Below are 20,026 nucleotides of genomic sequence, written 5' to 3'. Positions count from 1 at the left end.
CGATAGAACAGAAGACTGACCTTGCCAGAGCAAGAGAGAATTCTGCAGCAGACGGCCTGTGGGCCTGAACTGCAGCCTCAGCGCTTCCTGGGTCTCCAGCCTGTGGGCTCACCCTGCAAATTTTGGACTTACCAGTCTCCGTGATTGCCTGGGAAAATTATATATATATATATATAACACATATATAACTCACACAATTTACACATATATAAGTCCTATATATAATTTGTTCACACATATACATACATACATATATATGCATGAGTCAATATATATAGAATTTGAGAAAATTATGGAAATATATGTATATCTCCTTTATGCTCTGTTTCTCTGGAGAACCCTGACCAATACATTTTCCCAACAGATGTCATTTACCCTGCGTATGAGGTGGTGTCTCGAGACTTGCAGAGCATTTCCCAAGAGTGTGCACACAGGAGGTGCTGAATTTGTTGTGTGCTTGCTTGGTGCCAGGCACTGGGAGGAAGATAAAATTGAATGTGACCCATCCCGACCCCAAGGCTGACACTCTTACAGAGGGCACTAGTCATAAGGCACAACGTGCACATAGCTTCCTTAGTCCAAAGCCGGGATGGAGGACATGGGCACCGCAACTAGGACCACCTTGGTATGAATCTTGGCTGATGGTTGTCACTTAACTTCTCTGAGCATCTGTTTCCTCCTCTGTTAAATGGGGTTAACAGTCCCCTGCTTAACAATGAGGTTGCTGAAAATATTGAAAGAGCTAAAATATGTTAAATCCCTGGAAAAGAGTGTGTGCTCAAAAGATGTTATTATAAAAACTTTACTACATACGTGTGAATAGCTTCAGCAAATTACTTAAACGCTGAAATATTCAGTTTGCCCATCTGAAAAATGGCTGTAATGATAATAAATTCAGTGAACTGTGTACTTGTTTATCAACCATGTCCACTAGATCGGATTCCATACTGGTGCAGCCTGTTGTAAAAATATGTCTTTCTCTGGTATGTCTTTCGATGCTCTCTCCTAGACAGCAGACGCAGGGACAGAGATACGTTCTGCTGGTTAACTTTATCTCCATGACCCCTTGCAGTAGCCTCCTCCTCATTCGTGAGTTTGGGGACATGTGTACGTGTGGCTGCCGTATGGCAGGCTCGGTGGCAGCAGCTCTGTGCCTTCTTTGGGACACCTAGTATGTGGTCCCATTGACACTACTTTGGAGTTTAGAAAAGGGTGACAGATGAAAACGGAGCACCTTAGAATGTGTTCAGAGATGAGGGCCCTCATCCTTGTCCTTACAGAGCTCACTCTCTTCCCGAAAATGACACAAGAGAATCCCGCTGAACCCCAAGTCGTGGCATTTAGGGCACCTAACGATCCGTCCTCTGTGCACAGACACTTCGAGGCCGAGGCCTGATGGCGCACAAGCCGCCCGCTGGTCTCAGCTGCCAACAGCTTCCTCTGCCTCCCCTGAGCTGTCCTTCAGGGCCAGGTAAGCACCGCAGGGACAGTAAGGGAGTTAGCTAATTGGCGACAATTTCATTTCCTGCTCGCGGAACTGGATCTACTTAGGGGAGATAATGACCCCACACAGCCTCCTGGAGTATGCCCAGTTATCCGAATGCCCCCAAATTAGCCTGCAGCAAAGTTTCAACCAGACGCTGGCTTGCACGGCTCTGAGAAACTCAGTCTGGGTCGAACTTGGTACTCTTCCTGCCTCAGACATTCTTATTTTTATTAATTTGGCTGTAGGATAAAACCCTTACCTAGTTAATAAGCATATAAAATATCTCTAGCTCAAAAACATTTGTAGTTCAACGCCTTGCCCCAACCCCCAGGCAATCACAAACGGAAAGAGGAACTGCAAGATGTTTTTAGTGGAAAATTTCACTCCAGAGGGCCCAGTGTCTCCAGAAGTGGTGGCTGATGCCCCAAACTGTCCAAGGGCAGCTGCTCCTCCTCTGAGGACCTGCTGCTCTCTCCCAAGCTGAAGTGCGGACACCACGGGATTTGTGTCTGTTCACGGAGCACCAAACTCATCGCCAGGTGTGGCAGGTCAGACATGAACCCCAGGCGGGCGCGCACCCCTTCCCTGCACCCCACCCTCCAAGGCAAGCACCGAGGCAGCCTTTGCCTGCCCTAGTCACTGGCTTTGTCAGAGTCAGCACAGAGAAGGGACCTCTGATGGTATCGGACATGGCCAAGGTGTACTCTCCAGACAGAAGGAGACAGACAGGGAAGGGAAGGGAAGGGAGAGCGGACAGCAGGAGCAGGGCGCGGGCCCGACTCTGGTGGCGGGTTCTCAGCAGGTGGCACAGTGTGAGGAGAGAGGGCTTTGGGGCAGCCCCGGCTGTGAGCGAGAACTGGGACAATGCCCCGGGAAAGGGGACTTGGAGAGTGGCGCCGGGTGGTAAACTCGTATTTGCTTTGACTCTCCTCATAACACATGAGTGAAGCTTGGAATTGGTTTTAATTATTTCTGATTTCTGAGCTGTGTTTACTCCAATGAAAAAGCGTGCAGAGCCTGGGTCATTTAGTGTGTCAGCTCTCTGTTACCGGGTAACACATCACTGCAGAGCCTCGCCAGCTCATAACGACACACTCACTATCTCACAGTTTCTGTGGTCAGGAGCTCAGCTTGGCTGGGGCCTCCGGCTCCAGGTCTCCCGCAAGGCTGCGATCAAGGTGTGCTGGGCTGCGGTCCTCCCAAGTTCAACGGGGAACAATGCCCTTCCCAGCTCGCTCTCGTGCTTGAGGGTGGGATTCCACTCCTTGCAGGGTGTTGGGTTCAAGGGCCTCCAGTTGTCTCTGGCTGTGCTGGGAGGCCACCCTCAGTTCCTTGCCACAGGGGCCTCTCCGTAGGGCAGCATAACATGGCAACTGGTGTCCCCAAATTGAGTGTGTGTGTGTGAGCGTGCCAGCAAGATGGAAATTACACCTCATCTCGGGAAAGACATCCCATTACTTTTGCTGCGTTCTATTCCTTAGACGGAAGTACCAAGTGCAGCCCGCACTCGCAGGGAGGGGGCCTCACAACAGCATGAACACCAGGAGATGGGGATTGTTGGGGGCCCCCTCAGGAGGCTGCCTTCCACACTTGGTGCCCTGAATGAGGTCTGTGCTATGCACGATTTCCTGAGTAGTTGACTCATGACTCATGCCCTGTGAAAGAAGTCGGGCTTTAGTTCCTCTGAACCCTTTGAGATGCTCATGCTGTCTTTTAACTACTTATATTAGTCCATGTCTGTTGCTTATAACAGGATACTTGGAATTGGGTGATTAATTAAGAAAATTAAATTTATTGCTTACAGTTTCAGAGGCTGGAAGTCCAAAGTCCAGGGAACACATATGGTGAAGCCTTTCTTTGGTGGTGACTTCAGTGACGGCAGGGTGTCACATTGAAAAACGGCAGAGCAGAGAGTCAGAGACCAATTCCTCATTGGCTCTCCTTTTAAAGCCCTCAGAACCACGCCCCTGGCCAGCATTACTAATCCATTCCCTATGGTCCTGCAATCTAATCACCTCTTCAAGGCCCCACCTTTCAACGACCACAATAGGATTTCCCATCCTCCACAGTTACAGTGGGAATGAAGTTTCTGATATATGGACTTTGGGGGACACAATTCAATCTACCCACAGCACTACTGTTTTTGAGATGTAGACCTGGCATTGTGATTGCAATCTGTAATCTTCTCAAATTGAAGCTGGGAGTGGAACTATCATTTTCGAGGGATGGCTGGAGTACACACCACATATATGCATACTCTATCTCTTTTAATGCTCAGGACGACCCTGTGAGGCAGCTGCCACCAACTCCATTTTCCAGATGGGGAAATTGAGGCTCAGAGGTACAGCATCTCGCTTAGTGTCATTCAGTTGATAAGTGGCAGAGCAAGGATTTTAACGCAGGCCTGTCTTCTCCAAAGCCTGTGCTCCTGCCACCTCCCTTAGCAAAAGCTTTCGTCTTGGTAAATTCAACTCTTTTCACAAGGGCACTTCAAAAAGTTCGTGGAAAAATGGAATTAAAAGATAATACGAATCTTTCCATGAACTTTTTGAAGACCCCTCATTTCAGGAGATAAAGGTCTCCTAATGTATCCCAGGAATTTTCTGAACCCCAAGTAAAAGTTGAAACTTTTCTGCTATTCCTACACAACGGGCTTTCTTCTCTGACACAGGGCATGAAAAATGCATGAAACAAATTGCTTCCCACTTGGCAGCGCAGTTTAGTGGAGAGACCAGGATCTGTGGAATCGGATAGACGTGAGGTGTTCAAATGCCAGCTCTGACTTTCCCACTGTGTGATCACGGGCAAGTTGCCCATTGTCTCTGATTCCACCTCCCTAGTGTCAAATGAAATTATTGTGCAGATAAAATGGTCTTATGTTTATAAAACTCAGGGCTCAGCACACACCAAGGCCTGAATGTACGATTCTTTCTCTCTCTCTTCCCCTTCCCCTGACCCCTCTCTCTTTGGTGTTCAATTCTTACTCAGTTAGTGTGTGTGTGTGTGTGTGTGTGTGTGTGTTTATGTGTGTGGGTTTTGTTAGGTTTTTGCTGATCTCTTCTGGCTCAAACCAAACCCATGTCCTAGGCACATTAATACATTTGCCAATAGAAGCTAATTCTCGGTGCGTGTCAAGTCCTACATGCAGATCTATTTTGTGTCAACTGGAGCCCGTCCAGTCCCCCTCATCTCACCCACATGGTCACCTGGCACTCTCTGTTTCTCCACATTTTTCCACGGGGAACCCAGAAGAGAAGCAGTGCCTTTCGCTTGTGGAGACTTCTACCGGGCACTTGGGACATAGGTCCAGCCTCAGAGTTTGCTCCCAAATTAACCATGGGTTCTCTCCTCCTGCCTGGGGGGGGGGGGAGATGAGGCAGTTGTCAAGAGAGTCACGTTCCTCCAGGTGGAAACAGGGGGCTGAAGAAGGCAGGCTGCCCCCCCAGCTCAACGCCTGGCATGTGCCATCCTGCCCTGGGCTGCATCGTCATGCGTCCTTCCTTCATTCTGGAGCCAGCTCTTTTTTCTGTGGCTGCCACAGTCATACGTGGGAGGCGCCATGATGGCTCCAGGAGGAAGGGGGACATGCTCGCAGACCTCAGTTATGTGACAGTAACCAGAGTCAAATCTCTGGCTGAAATGTCCTCCCACTCTTCTGCTGACATAGGTGACATCCTCACCTGTCCTGCTGCGTGGTCCTGTCTTCAGGTGCACCGCATGGAGACCCTTGCAAACCCTTTGTCCTAGAATTTCCACGTTGCCCTGTCCCCAGCTGACGTGTGGGTCTATGTCATTTCAATCCTCCTCTGTTCTTTTGATGCTGGATGTGGGGAAGAAACCCAGGAGTCAGGACGCCCAGTAGGAGACAGATGCTTGGTGCTGACAGGGATCAGGCAAATGCGGCCAAGGTGAGGTGAAGGTCACTGTGCTGGTGGATGACTCCCATTTCTCTTGATAAGGTCTTCTCTCCCACTGCCCTAGGATGTGGCTGTCGAGGGTTGGGAGGGTGCTGGAAGTGGGGGTGAACCTATGCTGTCACGGAGTGTGTGTATTTTTTAAGCCTTGCTCAGAGCGTCTGGGAGCTTGGGCCTCCCTCTGCCTTCCTCAGCGTCCCGGGGTCCATCCAGAAATCAGGCATTGCTAACATTTCCTATGATTTGGTGAGTTACTACAGCTTTGGTCTTATTGTCAATTACTTGAGGAAAAACAAAGGGCCGGGTCTACTCATTAATGCTGACATCAGCTCAGCTCCGTCTTTGATCCAAGGGCCTTGATCAGTGTGGCCTCCAGGCACGGGGTCCACTCCCCTTTGTGACATCTGACGCCTCTCCCGTTACTCACAGACCACGCTGCACAGAAGCCTCTGCTGGCCAGAGGAGCACGACTCAGCAGCGCTTCTCTAGAAACTGCTCTGTGTGTCTGGAGTTTGGTCGCTGTCCTGTTGTCCTTTCCACTTCTCTGTCGCGTTCACTGGCTCTTCTGGTTCTGCCCATGCCTTAACATTTGTGTTCTTCCGTAGCTAATGGCAACCACTTTCTCTCTTCCTTCACTTCCTCCCCAGGCCATAAAGCTCATTCACTCTCGTGGTTTTAACCACTATCATATGATGAAATCCAAAAAGTTCGTGTCTTCAGGTAGAACTTTCTCTGGCACCCCAGACTCTATGTCTACCAAACGGTTTCCTTGAACATCCCAGAGGATCCCCAAACTCAGCCTGTGCGGAGCTAAATTAATTCCCTGCCCCACCCCCTCAAGCCCTTCTCTCTTTTTTTCTGTGTACTTGGACCCCTGGCCACTCCCCCAGATGCCAAAGCTGGACCCCATTGGGCATCCCCACATCCAATCAGTCATACATGCAATGGTTTTACTGCTCAGTGTCTCTTTCACAGGTCCCTTCCCCTCTGACCTTTTGGCTTTCAGTTACAGCCCCTGGAGCCTCATCTCTTCTCACCGGGGCTGTTGTTTCCCTGAGCTTTCAGGTCACCCCGCCTCTACTCTGATACCTTCCATTCTTGCTTCTCAGCCACCAAACGGTCTCTAGAAAATGAAAACCTGCCCACGACAGGCTTTTTTTTCCCACATGGGCATCACAATGTAATCCAACTCCTTGTCACGGTCTATACCACCCACATGCTCTGGCCCTGTCATGAGGTCTCTCATCTGCTACACTAGCGCTGCCGTGCGCCACAGGATTTCATGTGGAATGACGCCTGCACGTGATGATCCTTTTGCCAGAAAGGCCCTTTGCTTCTTATGTCCATCTGGCAAATGCTCTTTGTTGTTCAAAACCCAGCTTGGATGTTGTGGTGGATAGAATTATGTCCCCCCAAAACTCACTGAAGCTTGAATTGTGTCTACCAAGTTTTATGTATTAGAAACTTAGCCCCCATTGTGACTGTTAAGAAGGTGGGAAATCCTATTATGGTCATTGAAAGGTGAGGCCTTGAAGAAGTAATTAGATTGTAGGACTGTGCAGTAGTGAATGCATTAGTAATGGTGGCCAGAGGTGTGGTTCTGAGGGCTTTAAAAGAAGAGGAGAGTCTGTCTCTCTCTCTCTCTCTTGCTCTCTCTGCTCCACCATTTTTGCAATGTGACACTCTGCAGTCTTTGTTGCCACCAGCAAGGCTCTCACCAGATGCGTTCCCTAGATTTTTGACTTCCCAGCCTCCCAAACCATAAGCAATAAATTTCATTTTCTTCACAAATACCCAGCTGCATGTATTTTGTTATAAGCAACAGAAATGGACTAATACAGAAAATTGGTACCTGAGAGGTGGGGTGTTGCTTATGACAAATACTTGAAAATGTGGAAGTGGCTTTGGAATTGGTTGTTGAGGAGAGGTTGGAAGAATTCGGAAAAACAGGCTAGAAAAAGCTTAGCTGCAGATGGGAGTTTAGAAGACAAGAAAACCAGGGAGGGTTTGGAGTGTTTTAGAGACTGGTTACATGGTGGTGAGCAGAATGCTGATGGAAATATGGACGGTAAAGACCATTCTAAGGAGGCCTCACAAATAAGAAGGAATTTATTGGAAACTGGGGCCAAGATCAGCCTTGCTGTGAACTGGCAAGGAACTTGGCGGCATTGTTCCCATGCTCTAGGACTTTGTGGAAGTTGGAACTTAAGAGTTGTGAAACAGAGTATTTGGTGGAAGAAATTTCTATGCAGCAAAGCATTCAGGAAGCTGCATGGCTACTTGTAACAGCCTACTCTGAGTTATGGCAGCAAAAGCGTGACATAAAGCCAGAATTTAAAGGGGAAGCAGAGTATAAAGATTTGGAAAATTTGCAGCCTGACCACGTGGTAGAGAAGCAGAGAGCATTTTCAGAAGAAAAATGCAATAGTGCTAAGATTAGTACAAAAGAGATTATCAAGAGAAGGGGAAAGAGGCCCTGAAGGCATTGCAGGAGCCTCTCGGTCCAACCCTTCCATTACAGGCCCAGAGGCCTAGAGAGACAGAATGGTCTTGGGGAACAGGCCTGAGGTACCCTCCTTGGGCTCGCTGCCTAACGCCACTTCTGGAAACTGCTACCAGAACCAGCACCTCAGCTGCTTTGGCTGCTCCAGCTGTGACTAAATTGGCCCCAGATGTGGCTGGACCCACAGCTTTGGAAAATACAAGCAGGAAGGCTTGGCGGCCCCCACGTGGTGTTAAGCCTGTGGGCTCACAGAATGCCAGAGCTGTGGAGGATTGGGAGTCTACACCCTGATTTCAAAGGGTATATGGAAAAGTCCGGGGGCCCAGGATGAGATTTCTTGCAGGGGGGTGGATCACCACATAGAGTCTTCACTAGAGCAACGGCAAGCAGAAACGTGGGGTTGGCGTTGCAGCAGGAAAACCCCAACAGCGCCATGTCTAGTGGAGCAGTGAACGGGACCGCCACAGAGACCCCAGAACTGTAGAGCTACCAGTGTGGAACACCAACCTGGGAGAGCTGAAGTGTGGCCTGAGACCAGGAAAGTCATAGGAACGGAGCTGCCAGAGGACTTGGGGACCCAACATCCACACCAGCGTGCAGAGGACGCCGAACATGAAGTCAACATACATGATTCGTCACCTTTGAGATCAAATGCCTGTCCCGCTGGGCTTTGGACTTGTTTGGGACGTGTTACCCCTTTCTTTTGGCTTATTTCTCCCCTTTTGAACAGGAATATGGATCCTATGTTTGTCCCACCACTGTTTCTTGGAAGTAGATAACTTGCTTTTAATTCACAGATGGAGCTTTGAACTTTGCACTTTTGACTTGAAACAAGTTAAGACTTTGGAGATGTAATGAATATATTTGTGTGTGAAAAGGACATGAGTTTTGGGGAGCCAGGGGCACAATGTAGTGTATTGAATTATGTCCCCCCAAACTCACTGAAGCTTGAACTGTGTTTCCCAAGTTTTATGTATTAGAAACTTAGCCCCCGCTGTGACTGTTAAGAGGATGGGAAATGCTATTATGGGTATTGAAAGGTGGAGCCTTGAAGAAATGATTAGATTGTAGGACCGTGTTGTAGTGAATGGATTAAAAATGGTGGTCAGGGGTGTGGTTCTGAGGGCTTTAAGAGGAGAGCAAATGAGGAGGTTATTCTCTCTCTGCTCTCTCTGCTTCCACCATCTTGCAATGTGAGACCCCTGCATCACTGTCACCACCACCAGATGGACTTTGAACCTCCCAGCCTCAGAAGCTGTAAGTAATAAATTTTGTTTTCTTACAAATTACCCAGTTCCAGGTATTTTGCTATAAACAGCAGAAATGGACTAGTACACATGTCATCCTGGTGAAGCCTTTCCTGGCCTCTCCCTGAAAAGTCAGTCATTGCCTGCTCAGCACCATGCCACACCTGATAAGCACTTTTATCCAGGTACACATATGCCGTTGTAGTGTCCTATTTTTTAAATATGTTTCTCTCTCTCCCAGGACTGCGAGGTGCTTGTGTTTTTTATCTTGGTATCCCCAGCAAACATCATGGTGTCTTAAAAGAGGTATTTGCCCAATAAAAGCTTGTTGACCTCACCTTAATGGGCATGCCTTATCGTGTTTTCCCTACGGGACTATTCACATAGAAGGTAATACAGTTGTATGGTAAATTCTGCTGCCATGTGTTGGGTTACATGGAGTCCAGTTACCAGTGACACATCTGCTACACAGGGAGGTCCTCAGTCCGAGTGCTGGATCAAGCCCTGGCGGGAAGCCCAGAGCCTCAAGTCCTGCCTGGCATGTTCCAGACTCTTGGTAAATCCCTGTCGAATGAACGAACCTCTCTGGGACTTAGCTTCCTCCAGAGTGAAGGGAAGGATAAAACCAGACGGCATCTGAGCTTTCTTTCTCCTCCCATGTTTTATAATTTTGATTTAATCACAGTCACAGATCAACTCAGAAGAAATGGTACAAGTGCTTGTCATCAGATGGCTCTTTCCACGGAAGGACATTTTCTAATGGTGTTTCTATCTTAAGAAAAACCTTTATTGTTATTATTTTTGCTTACAAAAGTCATGCATGCTCATGGGATACCCTTAGTGGTTTGGTGTATAATCTCTCAGATTTTCCTATGCATATACCAATACACAATTAATATCTGGTTTTTTTAGTGCCATAGATTACTTTGTTTTAAAACTTATCGTTACATCATGGACATCTTTCAGAAACACTTTTCTTTGTGGACAAAAGCAGTGACATCCTTTGGTGGCTGTTGTCAGTGGTTTCAGTTAAAAATGGAAATAATGCTCCCGTTTTTCTGCTGTGCGGTTGGCGAGAAAGTGGGCCTAGTCCTTGAGGGTGGGGGAGCTCTAACCTGGAATTTTGTTTTAAATACAGATTCCCATACCATGCCCCATGTAATTCCTGGCAAACTCCTGCAAGTTCTGTTCACTTTTAGGCCCTGAAATGCCTTCTCTGGGATCTTTCAGTTGCTGCCGCATTGAACAAAATGAGCTTTTGGCACCTACAGGAAATGCTGTGAGTGGGAGCCAGGGAGCCCCTGTCCCTAGGACTTACATGCCCCCCGCACGGAGAAGGAGCTTCTGCACCCCTGACTTTGAGGCAGGCTATGGCATTCCCAGGGGCAGCCTGACCACATAGCCTAAAAGCCCCCTCCCACTGCCCCCCAAGTCTCACTTTGGGGGCTGCTTGATATGCAACCAGCATCCGCTCAGCATAATGCACCTTACCTGCCAATGTGCTTTGAGGGATATTGTTAGCATTAAATTTGCCATTTACATTTTCATGTCTGACATAATTGAGGAATGAATGCTCTTATGAAAATTAAACTTGTGGTTCTCCTGGGCTGCTGTAACCCTGTTAAAATGTAATGTGATTTTTGATGCTTCTTCTTGAGGTTTTTATTAAATAGAATATCAGGATGACTAATTCCCCAGGCCTAAATGCAGGCTGGGAAGCAGCATTATTGATAGGGCCGCCTCCAAATGGCTCCCCCTGCTCAGCCTCTAATGGCCTAATAATACATTATACTTGAGTCAGAAGGACTTTGGGCTGGAGTGCTTATTGCCGTTAGTGAAAACACCTGGATGCTCCATTCATCAAGGTTCCATCCAGCCGACTCATTTGTTTATTAGGCTGTCAGTAAACATCTTTATTTGGTCTGGGTTCAGCCACATTTGGCCACACTGGAGAGAGCTCACATCCAGGCCAAAGAATCCCTTGCGGTTTCTTGTGATTAGTTATCTTCTTTCTTTCTTTCTTTTTTTTAAATGCAAGCTAATGAAAAGTTGGGGTGGCTTTATAAAGAACACATTTCACTTCTCATAATCTGCGGTGATACTAGCAAAGATCAGGAGGCAGGCTCCTGGCCAGGCTCCGGCCACTCTTTCTTTCAGCAGCTGCTGCCTCCTTCCTGTCGGTGCCAGCACCGGCCGGTGCAGACCCCCGAGGTCCCTCCTGAAGCTGTCGGCAGCTGGCTCTGCAGCCCTCTGGGCACGGAGGCATGGGCCCATGCACCCTGCAGTGCAAGTCTCCTGGCCATCGCCTCCCACAGAGGGAAAGCAAATTCCTCCCTCTTTTGGCCTCTGGAGAGTCGGATGCTCCCATCTTTCAGGAGGCCGTGGCAGCAGCTATGGTGGTTAACCTGGAAACCCTTCAGGACACTCTTTTAAAGGCTGTGTTTACAAAAAAAGTTATACAACACAACAAACATCCCATATTGGGCGTACAACATAAATATACAGCGTAATGAATATTTGTCACGTAAAAGAACGCCTGTGTGACCCCACCAGGTCAGGATGGAAAAGTGTCAGTCTCCAGGAGTGCTTCCCCAGTGGCCACTCAGGTTCCTTCTGCGGCGGTGGTGGCCGCCCTGGCAGCTGCATCTCCAGACTCCTAGGAACGTGCATCTGCAGAGCCTGGTCCCCACCAGTCCGCCCGGAGTGCACGAGGGGGTGACAGTGCACAGCGCGGGTGGGGACGTCTGACCCCCCGACCCGGGAGACCCGCCACACAGCAAACCGAGCATCCTCTGTGGGGCTGCCCTCCCGGGGCACTGGTTTGGTGGCATCCATTCAAGCACTGGGTGGCTGGTGACTCTGTTTCCACACCCCTAAAACTGTACTATGTGTCATGTGGAACGACCCAGGAAGGCTGCATCTGTGTGAGTGAAAGTGACTCTGGATGTCCTCGTTCCCCCGCCCGGAGGTGGCGCAGGTCCAGCAGGGGCCGCACGCGGGTGCCCAGAGCAAGGTGTGCTCGGCCTGGGGGAGGTGTCACCTTGTCTTTTCATGGCCCCCTTGGGGAACTGCTTTTGTGCCCACTTTGGGACGAGTGACACCACCCCACCGGCTGACGGGTCGGAGCCGGCCCAGGGCTCGGGGGACTGCGGTGCTGAGCCCTGCCCACAGGCCAGCCTCTGGGGAAGGGGGTTCTGCCCCAGCGAGGGGGCATCTGGTGGCTTACGTTAGGTGACCTGTGTCAGCAGTGTTCATTTCTCAAGTCTCTGGTGCCGGGAGGGGTTGGCTAGGAAAAGTCTTCTCCCCGGGCAGTGGAGACTGCCAGGCATCTTTCTGACTCCCGAAGCCCCAGCACCCCAGTTTCTACAGTTCTGTCACCGGCCGAGGGGACAGCGAAGGCTTCCCTACCTGCTAATCCAGCCCCCTTCTTGCTGGGCAGGATGTGAGTGGATGGACCTTCACCCCAGGTCTCCCTGATCAGAGTCCCCACTGTGCACCACAAACAGCTGATCTTACTCAGAATGAGATCTGGCCCTTTTTTGCTCCTCTTGTACCCCACTGATTTCAGAATTGCACCTTCATTTCCAGGGAGGCTGCTTTCAAGGTTTCCTAGGCAGACAGGAGTGGGCAGGATAAAGGTAGCAGGTGGTCCGTGAGGCGCTCATACCTGGGTTTGAGTCCCCACCCTGCCCTTTACTGGCTTGTGACCTGGAGCAACTTTCACAAACTCGCTGGATCTCGGTCTCCTCATCTGTACCATGGGGCAGGGGTGACAACCGTGCCTGATCCACGGGTTTGTTAGGAGGAATAAATACAATGTGCGTAGAGTGCTTAGCGTGGAACCTGGCACACATACAGTAGGTGCTCAATTAATGTCAGCCCCCTCTTTGATTTGCCTTCTCTAAGCTAGATGTTTGCTTAGAAAATGTTTTCTGGAACCACATTGCCTTAGTAGAAGCACTAGTTCTAAGAGGAGAAATTTTGGACTATGCCTAGAAATAGAGAAATTCTGGGGGACCTTCAAGGCTGTCTAGTTGGTGGCTTCTTTAGGGAGGTGTCCAAGCAGGGAGAGCGCCGCCAACCTCACTGGCTCAAAAGACTTCAAGTTCTCAGTAAAAGGAATTTTCCTGCTCAGTGCTCCGGGAAGTCCCAGGGTCCAGTGCCCCTAATCAGTGTGCCTAGTGAATGGATTTCTTTCAAAACTAAGCCAATTAAAATTTGAACTCCTTTAGTTTCTAGGAATTGACTGGAAAGTCTCCCCTGGTGTCTTAAATTTGTCTATGGAAAGGATGCTGGAGAATTAACTGCGAAATCCAGGATCAGTGATTGGAGCTGAGTTCGGGGTAAGGAGATGAGGAAAACAAGGGGCTCCTGGGCCTGGGGGGAGGCAGGCAGGGCCGCGACTCAGGAGGCCTCGTGCACTTGCTGCAGCGTCCTCTCCACGGACAGCACACGCCTGCTGGAGACACACACACACATACACACACACACACAGCACATGCCTGCTGGAGACACGCACACAGCATGCACACACACACACAGCACACGCCTGCTGGAGACACGCACACTCATGCACACACACACACAGCACATGCCTGCTGGAGACACGCACACACATGCACACATACACAGCACACGCCTGCTGGAGACACGCACACGCATGCATACACACACAGCACATGCCTGCTGGAGACACGCACACACATGCACACATACACAGCACACGCCTGCTGCAGACACGCACACACATGCACACACACACAGCACACGCCTGCTGCAGACACGCACACACATGCACACATACACAGCACACGCCTGCTGGAGACACGCACACGCATGCACACACACACAGCACACGCCTGCTGGAGACATGCACATGCATGCACACACACACAGCACATGCCTGCTGGAGACACGCACACAAGCATGCACACACACACAGCACACGCCTGCTGGAGACACACACACGCATACACACACACACACACAGCACACGCAGTAGAGGAAACAGATGTGTCAGGGGCACAGTGCTGTGGTTCAGAGCTCAGGCTCCCAGTCAGAGGGATCTGGGCTCGATCCCGGTGCTGCTATGTCTGGCCACTTAACCTTGGGCAGGTGACTGACCTTCTCTGAATCTGTTTCCTCACCCTTTAAAAAGGGACAATGATGTTAGCTAATTCACAGGCCTCCTGTGGCTCTTAAGTGAGATTGTTTTGCACAGCGCTTGGGGTGTGAAAGTGCTCAACCGGTATGGACTCTTCTTATTACTACCTGCTCAGTAAATGTGTGTTGAATGAATGAAAGTTTTTTTTGGAGGGGGGAAGGATGCTTTGCTGTTCGCTAGAGCAACAGGAGGAGGTTTGTTGGGATACCTTCCTCACCCTGAACACAGTAGACTCCATTGCTGACCACCCTACCCACTCTCCTTCTGGCCCAGATCAGCTGTTTTAGAGAATCTGGGGATGGTCAGGTTGTTCTGCACCTTGCAGTTCTCAGGCCCACCCTCGCAGCTCTGCTGCTCTGGAGCTGGGGGTGGGGAGGGGCGCGGAAGGGGCAGTGGCTCTGAGAGCAGGGGGACGTGGTTCCTCACCAGCTGAGACCTTGATAAAGGGACTCCTTGCATGTTGATTTTACATTTTAAAACAAAGCCAAAAGCCTTCTGGGGGCATTGTAAGGCTTCCAAGTGGCCTCTCAGTAGATGCTGGTTGCCTTCCCACGCACAGACGATTGAATCGAAGCCTAGAAATCAAAGGGTGGTGTTTAAAGACACGGTATTTCCTCTAGAATGTGGGCTTTTAGGATAGTAAGCAAAATGATTTGAAACAGTCTTACTGTCCAGTAGGCTTGTAAAACAGATTGCTGCTCCTGTCTCCCAGAGTTTCTGATTCAATAGATGTGGGGTGGGGCCTGAGAATTTGCATTTCTAGCAAGTGTTCCCGATGATGGTCATGCTGCTGTTCCTGCAACCACACTGCGAAAACCGTAAACACAGAGGCTGAGATGCCAGGGAACCGGGACCCAGGAAGACAAAGGAGAACGACAAGATGAAAACAGAAGATCGGAAAGTCTTTGGGACGCACGTACCTAAAGCCACCTCCGAGAGAAAAGAACACAGCAAATGCTTTGTCAAAGGAAATACGAGTTTCTCGGATGGAGAGCTGACAGGCCTGACTGGAAGTGAAACCATCCCCACACAAATCCATTTACTTAGGAAATGAGTGAAAGGGAGATCCTAGGGAACGGACTGATGGCAAAGGACTGTAATCGTTCATCCTGCTTCTAGCTTTTGATGGGGAGAGTGGGGACTCCTGGGGAGAGGAAGCCGTTTCTGCTTAATGGCCCTGGCTCCAGTGAAGACGGAAAGATGCCACGTCCCGGCTCCTGCTCATCCTGGCCTGGTCAGAACCGCAGCTTCTGTGGTCAGAGCTGCCAAGGCGAGCTTTTCTTCAAGAAACCTGAAGCCTAGAGAAGGGGTGTCTTCTGCTGATGGGGCCTTCCTGGGGGCTCTCTCTGACTGTATTAGGTGCTGTGTGTGAGGGACCCCTGCCTTGGTGGCTCTTGCCCCAGCTGCACACTTGAGTCACCTGGGGAGACGGACAAGAGTAGGATGCCTGAGTGCCACCTGTCCTGAGTCTCTGAGGGTGCAGGTTTGGTTTTGCTGTTTTTCTAAGCTCTGCAGCGGTTCTACTGCGCGTCAGGGCGGAGAACCCCTGCGGAAGGCCCTGGTTAGGACTCTCCTTTCATTTATCCTGCTGCTGCCTCTGCCTCTTATGCTTATTTTTCTGTGTTTTCTCCTGGTGTTTTTTCCCCTCTCAGTACAAAGTGTGGCACAGGAATTCAGCTGGCGATTTGCTCGGCAGAGAGACCTGCCTGGATTGACAGTTCACCCTCGGAATGTGGCATTTTCCACACCGTGTTCCCAGAAACACGGTATGGAAAATGGTAAGAGGAGAGAGAGAGAGAGAGAGAGACAAAGAGACAGAGAGACAGAGAGAGAGACAGACAGGGAAGAAGGAAGAGGTAAAAGTATTCTGTCTGTTAGGTACCTCGCAGTATCAGCAGGCAGGTTAGAGACTAGTGCCTGAAAAATAGTCAGGAAACAAGGGGGCCAGAGTGGTAGGACAAACAGCAAGTCCACCACCTGGTTGGAAGGCTGTCACCATGCTGGGCTTTAGGCGTTTGATGTCACCACCACGGCAGATTGGATGAATTTTAAATCATCTCTGAGTCTTGTCACTTGCTTAAGATTTAAAGTCCAGGGTAGGTGCATTGAACTGGCAGAGTCCTAGTCACATGCTGGTGGCTCATCTGTTGCTAAGAGGTCTGGTGTGGATGGTGCGTGTGCAGCGGGACTGTGTGTGTGTGTGTGTGTGTGTGTAACAAGGATCTGGTTACTTTGGTTTTCACACTGGAAGGTGGGCTGTCGCTCCCCCAAAACTTACACAGCGAGGGGCATTTAAGATGTCAGTACACGGCTCTCCCCACCAGCAGCTGCCAGGCAAAGCAGTGAGTTCACTTCCACCAGCATCCCTTGGCTTCCAGCATGAGAGGGCAGCCACCCCTGAGTCATCTCAGGAGACAAGCTCCTGCTGGGCCTCCGTCTTGCATGGCAAATGGACGAGGCTGTGGCGACAGACAGGCCTTGCCCTCCTGCCTGCCTTTGACTCCTCTTCCCTGAGGGCTCCCTCTGAGAGGATTCCTGCCTCATTCCAAGAAAATGCCTCTGTGTCCTTCACATTTCAGCTGAAGTGTCACTTCCTCAGGGACCTTTCCAGAACACCTCCCCAGTGAGGATGGCCCTGTCTGTGCCCAACATCCCTGACTTGACCTTCTATGACACCACTCACAGCACCGGGGTGCTCCCAGCATGTGGCAAGCAGCCAGTCAATATTTATTAAATTAAATTGAAATGCATGCAGCTCGTGAGCCTGCGGATCTTGTTGAAACTAGGCGTGGTGTGCTGGGTAAAGGGAACAGAGGTAAGTACACCTTTAGTGTGAAGTTTTCCGTTTACCTGGCTAGGGGTTAGGCTGTTTTGACTGTCTGCTGTAGCTGTAGAGGGCAAAATTTCCTCTGGTGTTCTCATTTTTGTGTCCCCTGTTATGTTTGTTTTCCCTAGAGATTTCTTCTTAAATAGAGTCTGAGACAACCAATTCTTTCCACTGTATTCCCGTTGTTATAGAGGAGCTCTGCCGATGTAGCGGTGAGGTCTGGAGGACAGGGAGTGTTCCACAGCCTTGTGAACAAGTCCCAGTCATTCAGTGAGCCTGTGACCCTGGACTGTGACCCTCACAAGTGCTTCTCACTGCCCCCACTTCCACCCCAGAAGAGGCAGGAAGGCTCAAGGGGGCTGGAGTTGGGAATTTCTCTTACCAGGTCCTTTGGGCTCTGGTAAAACCCCAGCCACTTACCCTCAGGTATGACAGGTATGTAAGAAGAACAGAATGCTTTGGTATATTTCAGAATGGTTCATTTTTCCCTCTCCCTGTTGGAGGCACAAGAGGATATTTCTCTGGTCTTCACTGTCAGAACCTGGAGGTAAAACTCACGAGGTGTGAGGACCTCCCTACAACTGTGCCTGTTGTCATTTTTGCCTCTCAGACTTGTGCACACTGAGCCTCCAGCAACTTTCCAGTTATGGTATAGGTTTTCCTACCCCAGCACTGGTTCCTGTGGAAGTTTCCACTTGTGAGTTTCTGCTCTGTTGAGTTGTCATTCTTAGTGTCCTCCTGTCTGTTTCTGCAATTTGGGGGCAGTGGTTTCCCCTGGGACCTCAGTTCTCTGAGGGATCTAAGAAGAGTTGTTGATTTTTAATTTGTTCAGCTTTTTTCTTGTTGTGTGGACAGGAGTGACAGTTTTAAGCTTCTTACATGCTGGACCGGAAACCGGAAGTCACCAGGAGATTTCGTAAGACATTTAGACTCAGAGTGTTTTCTGTATTTAAATCACTTCCTAGGACCCTATATTAAAAATGCTGTCAAAATAGATGGGTAAGTCATGTGTAGCAGTCACACAGATATTCCCAGGAGGGCTGGGCTGGGATATGTTGTCTGAAGATGGTATTTCTAATCCAGTGACCTGTGCACCATCCAGGAGTAGGCGGCCAACACCTTTGTCAAATACTTAGAGGCAAAACTTTGCCATGAATGGGGGAAGGAAAAGGGCTTTGGGGAGCAGATGGGTGCCTGGCTGGGTGGAGGCAGGAGGCACCCGTTCTAACTCTCTCCCCCCTCCTACCGTCCCTCCCTTTCTTTCCATTGTCACATTCAGGAAATGTTCTGAGAAATAGATATCGGGTGCGAGGCAGTAAATAAGTAAGTGTTAGGAATGACAAAATCTTCTAATTGGCTGTCGATACTTTTAAGCTGGATCTTACAAGCCAGTGGGGCAGATTCCAAGAGGAGACTGCCGTTTGTAGAATATAGTTCAGAAAGATTCTAAAAAGGGCCTGAGAAAAAGGCAATTAAAGTTTTTTGATTTTGGGTTTTTTTTTTTTTTTTTTTTTACTTTTTTGAGGAGGTAATAATACATTCATGTGGTTCAAAGTTCAAAACTGAGGGTAAGTAAAACACTGAAATGTCCCCTTCTCCTCCCTGTCATTCTGCTCAGTGCTGGCTCTCCTGAGGCAGCTGTTTCTGGCAGATCCTCCTGTGGGTGCTGTCAAAGTGCACATACAAGCCGGTGCAGGTAGCGTTTCCTTCCTCTTCACAAGTGGCCGACGATGGTCACGCTCTGTCCTGCACTCTGCCTTGTCACTAGGCAGTACAGCCGCTGCAGAGCTCAGGATGCAGTCTTTGTCGTATTCGTCCTTGCTGTCGGTGCGGTTGCTGTTAAAATGCCATCTCCATCTCCATCCTTTCTAGTCCTCTCTGGCTGACTTCCTGTCAGATCTGATGGGGCTGTCACTGCTTTCTCTGACAATTGGCTGAGGACTGGCGCTCACTTGTGTTTTTGTCGTCATCCTCTGCAACCTGCCATGTCTTGGCAGGAATCTTTTAAAAACCACTCATCTATTTCCTGAGGGTTAGTTTAGTTAAATCTGAGTACTAAGGCATGAACTGATGCAACTTGGCACCTGTAAACTGTGGCTTGGCTTAATCCGCTGAGAGCAGGTGACAGTGACTAGCGAGGTCGGCCGCACAGAGCCCTCCTTCTGGAACTCTCGGCCACAGGTCACTCATGCCTGGCTCGGCTGCCGACACGGTGAGGGGCTAGTGTGAACTTGCTCATTAAATCTTACTAACACGTAACATCTTCCTTACTTTTTGGTGAAAAGTAGGTATAAATAGACACTGTAATATTTTCTCCCCACATCTCAATAGATCATCTTCTGCAAACCCTGGCATGCACACAACCTAGTTAGGAGACGACTGCTTGAGACAAAAAAGTCTCCAGAATGGGCTCTTTGTCTTAAGTCGTATACATAAATATTTCTTAAAAATTATATATTATAGATATAAATTAATTAATGTGTGTATAATTTCATATGTAAACTAATTTCATATGAAATTATATATTATAATATACATCATACATATCTATCCTAAAAAGATACAGTCTCAGTACATATACATTGAAGAAAAAAATTGAAAATATAATATCCGTTCTAATCCTATAATCTAGTGATAACCACATCTAATTTTTTTGGTTTATAATCTTCTAGACTTTGTCTTAATGTGTGTATATGGTTTTCTGTTTTTTTTTTTTTTACAAAGATATGGTCATAGAGGACACACTACTTGTAGCTAATCTTAGGTACACCTGTGTTTCTGCGTTTATTTCCTTAAGATAAACTCCTTGAAGTAAAATTGCTAAGTCAAGGGCATGCACTTTGTAAAGGTGATGCATATTTCCAAGGTGCTCAACAGAAAAGTAG

The sequence above is a fragment of the Cynocephalus volans genome, chromosome 11 (genome assembly GCF_027409185.1).
Source record: "Cynocephalus volans isolate mCynVol1 chromosome 11, mCynVol1.pri, whole genome shotgun sequence".
Taxonomy (NCBI): domain Eukaryota; kingdom Metazoa; phylum Chordata; class Mammalia; order Dermoptera; family Cynocephalidae; genus Cynocephalus; species Cynocephalus volans.
The sequence above is the reverse complement of the archived record's forward strand: the minus strand, read 5'-3'. Positions refer to the sequence as shown.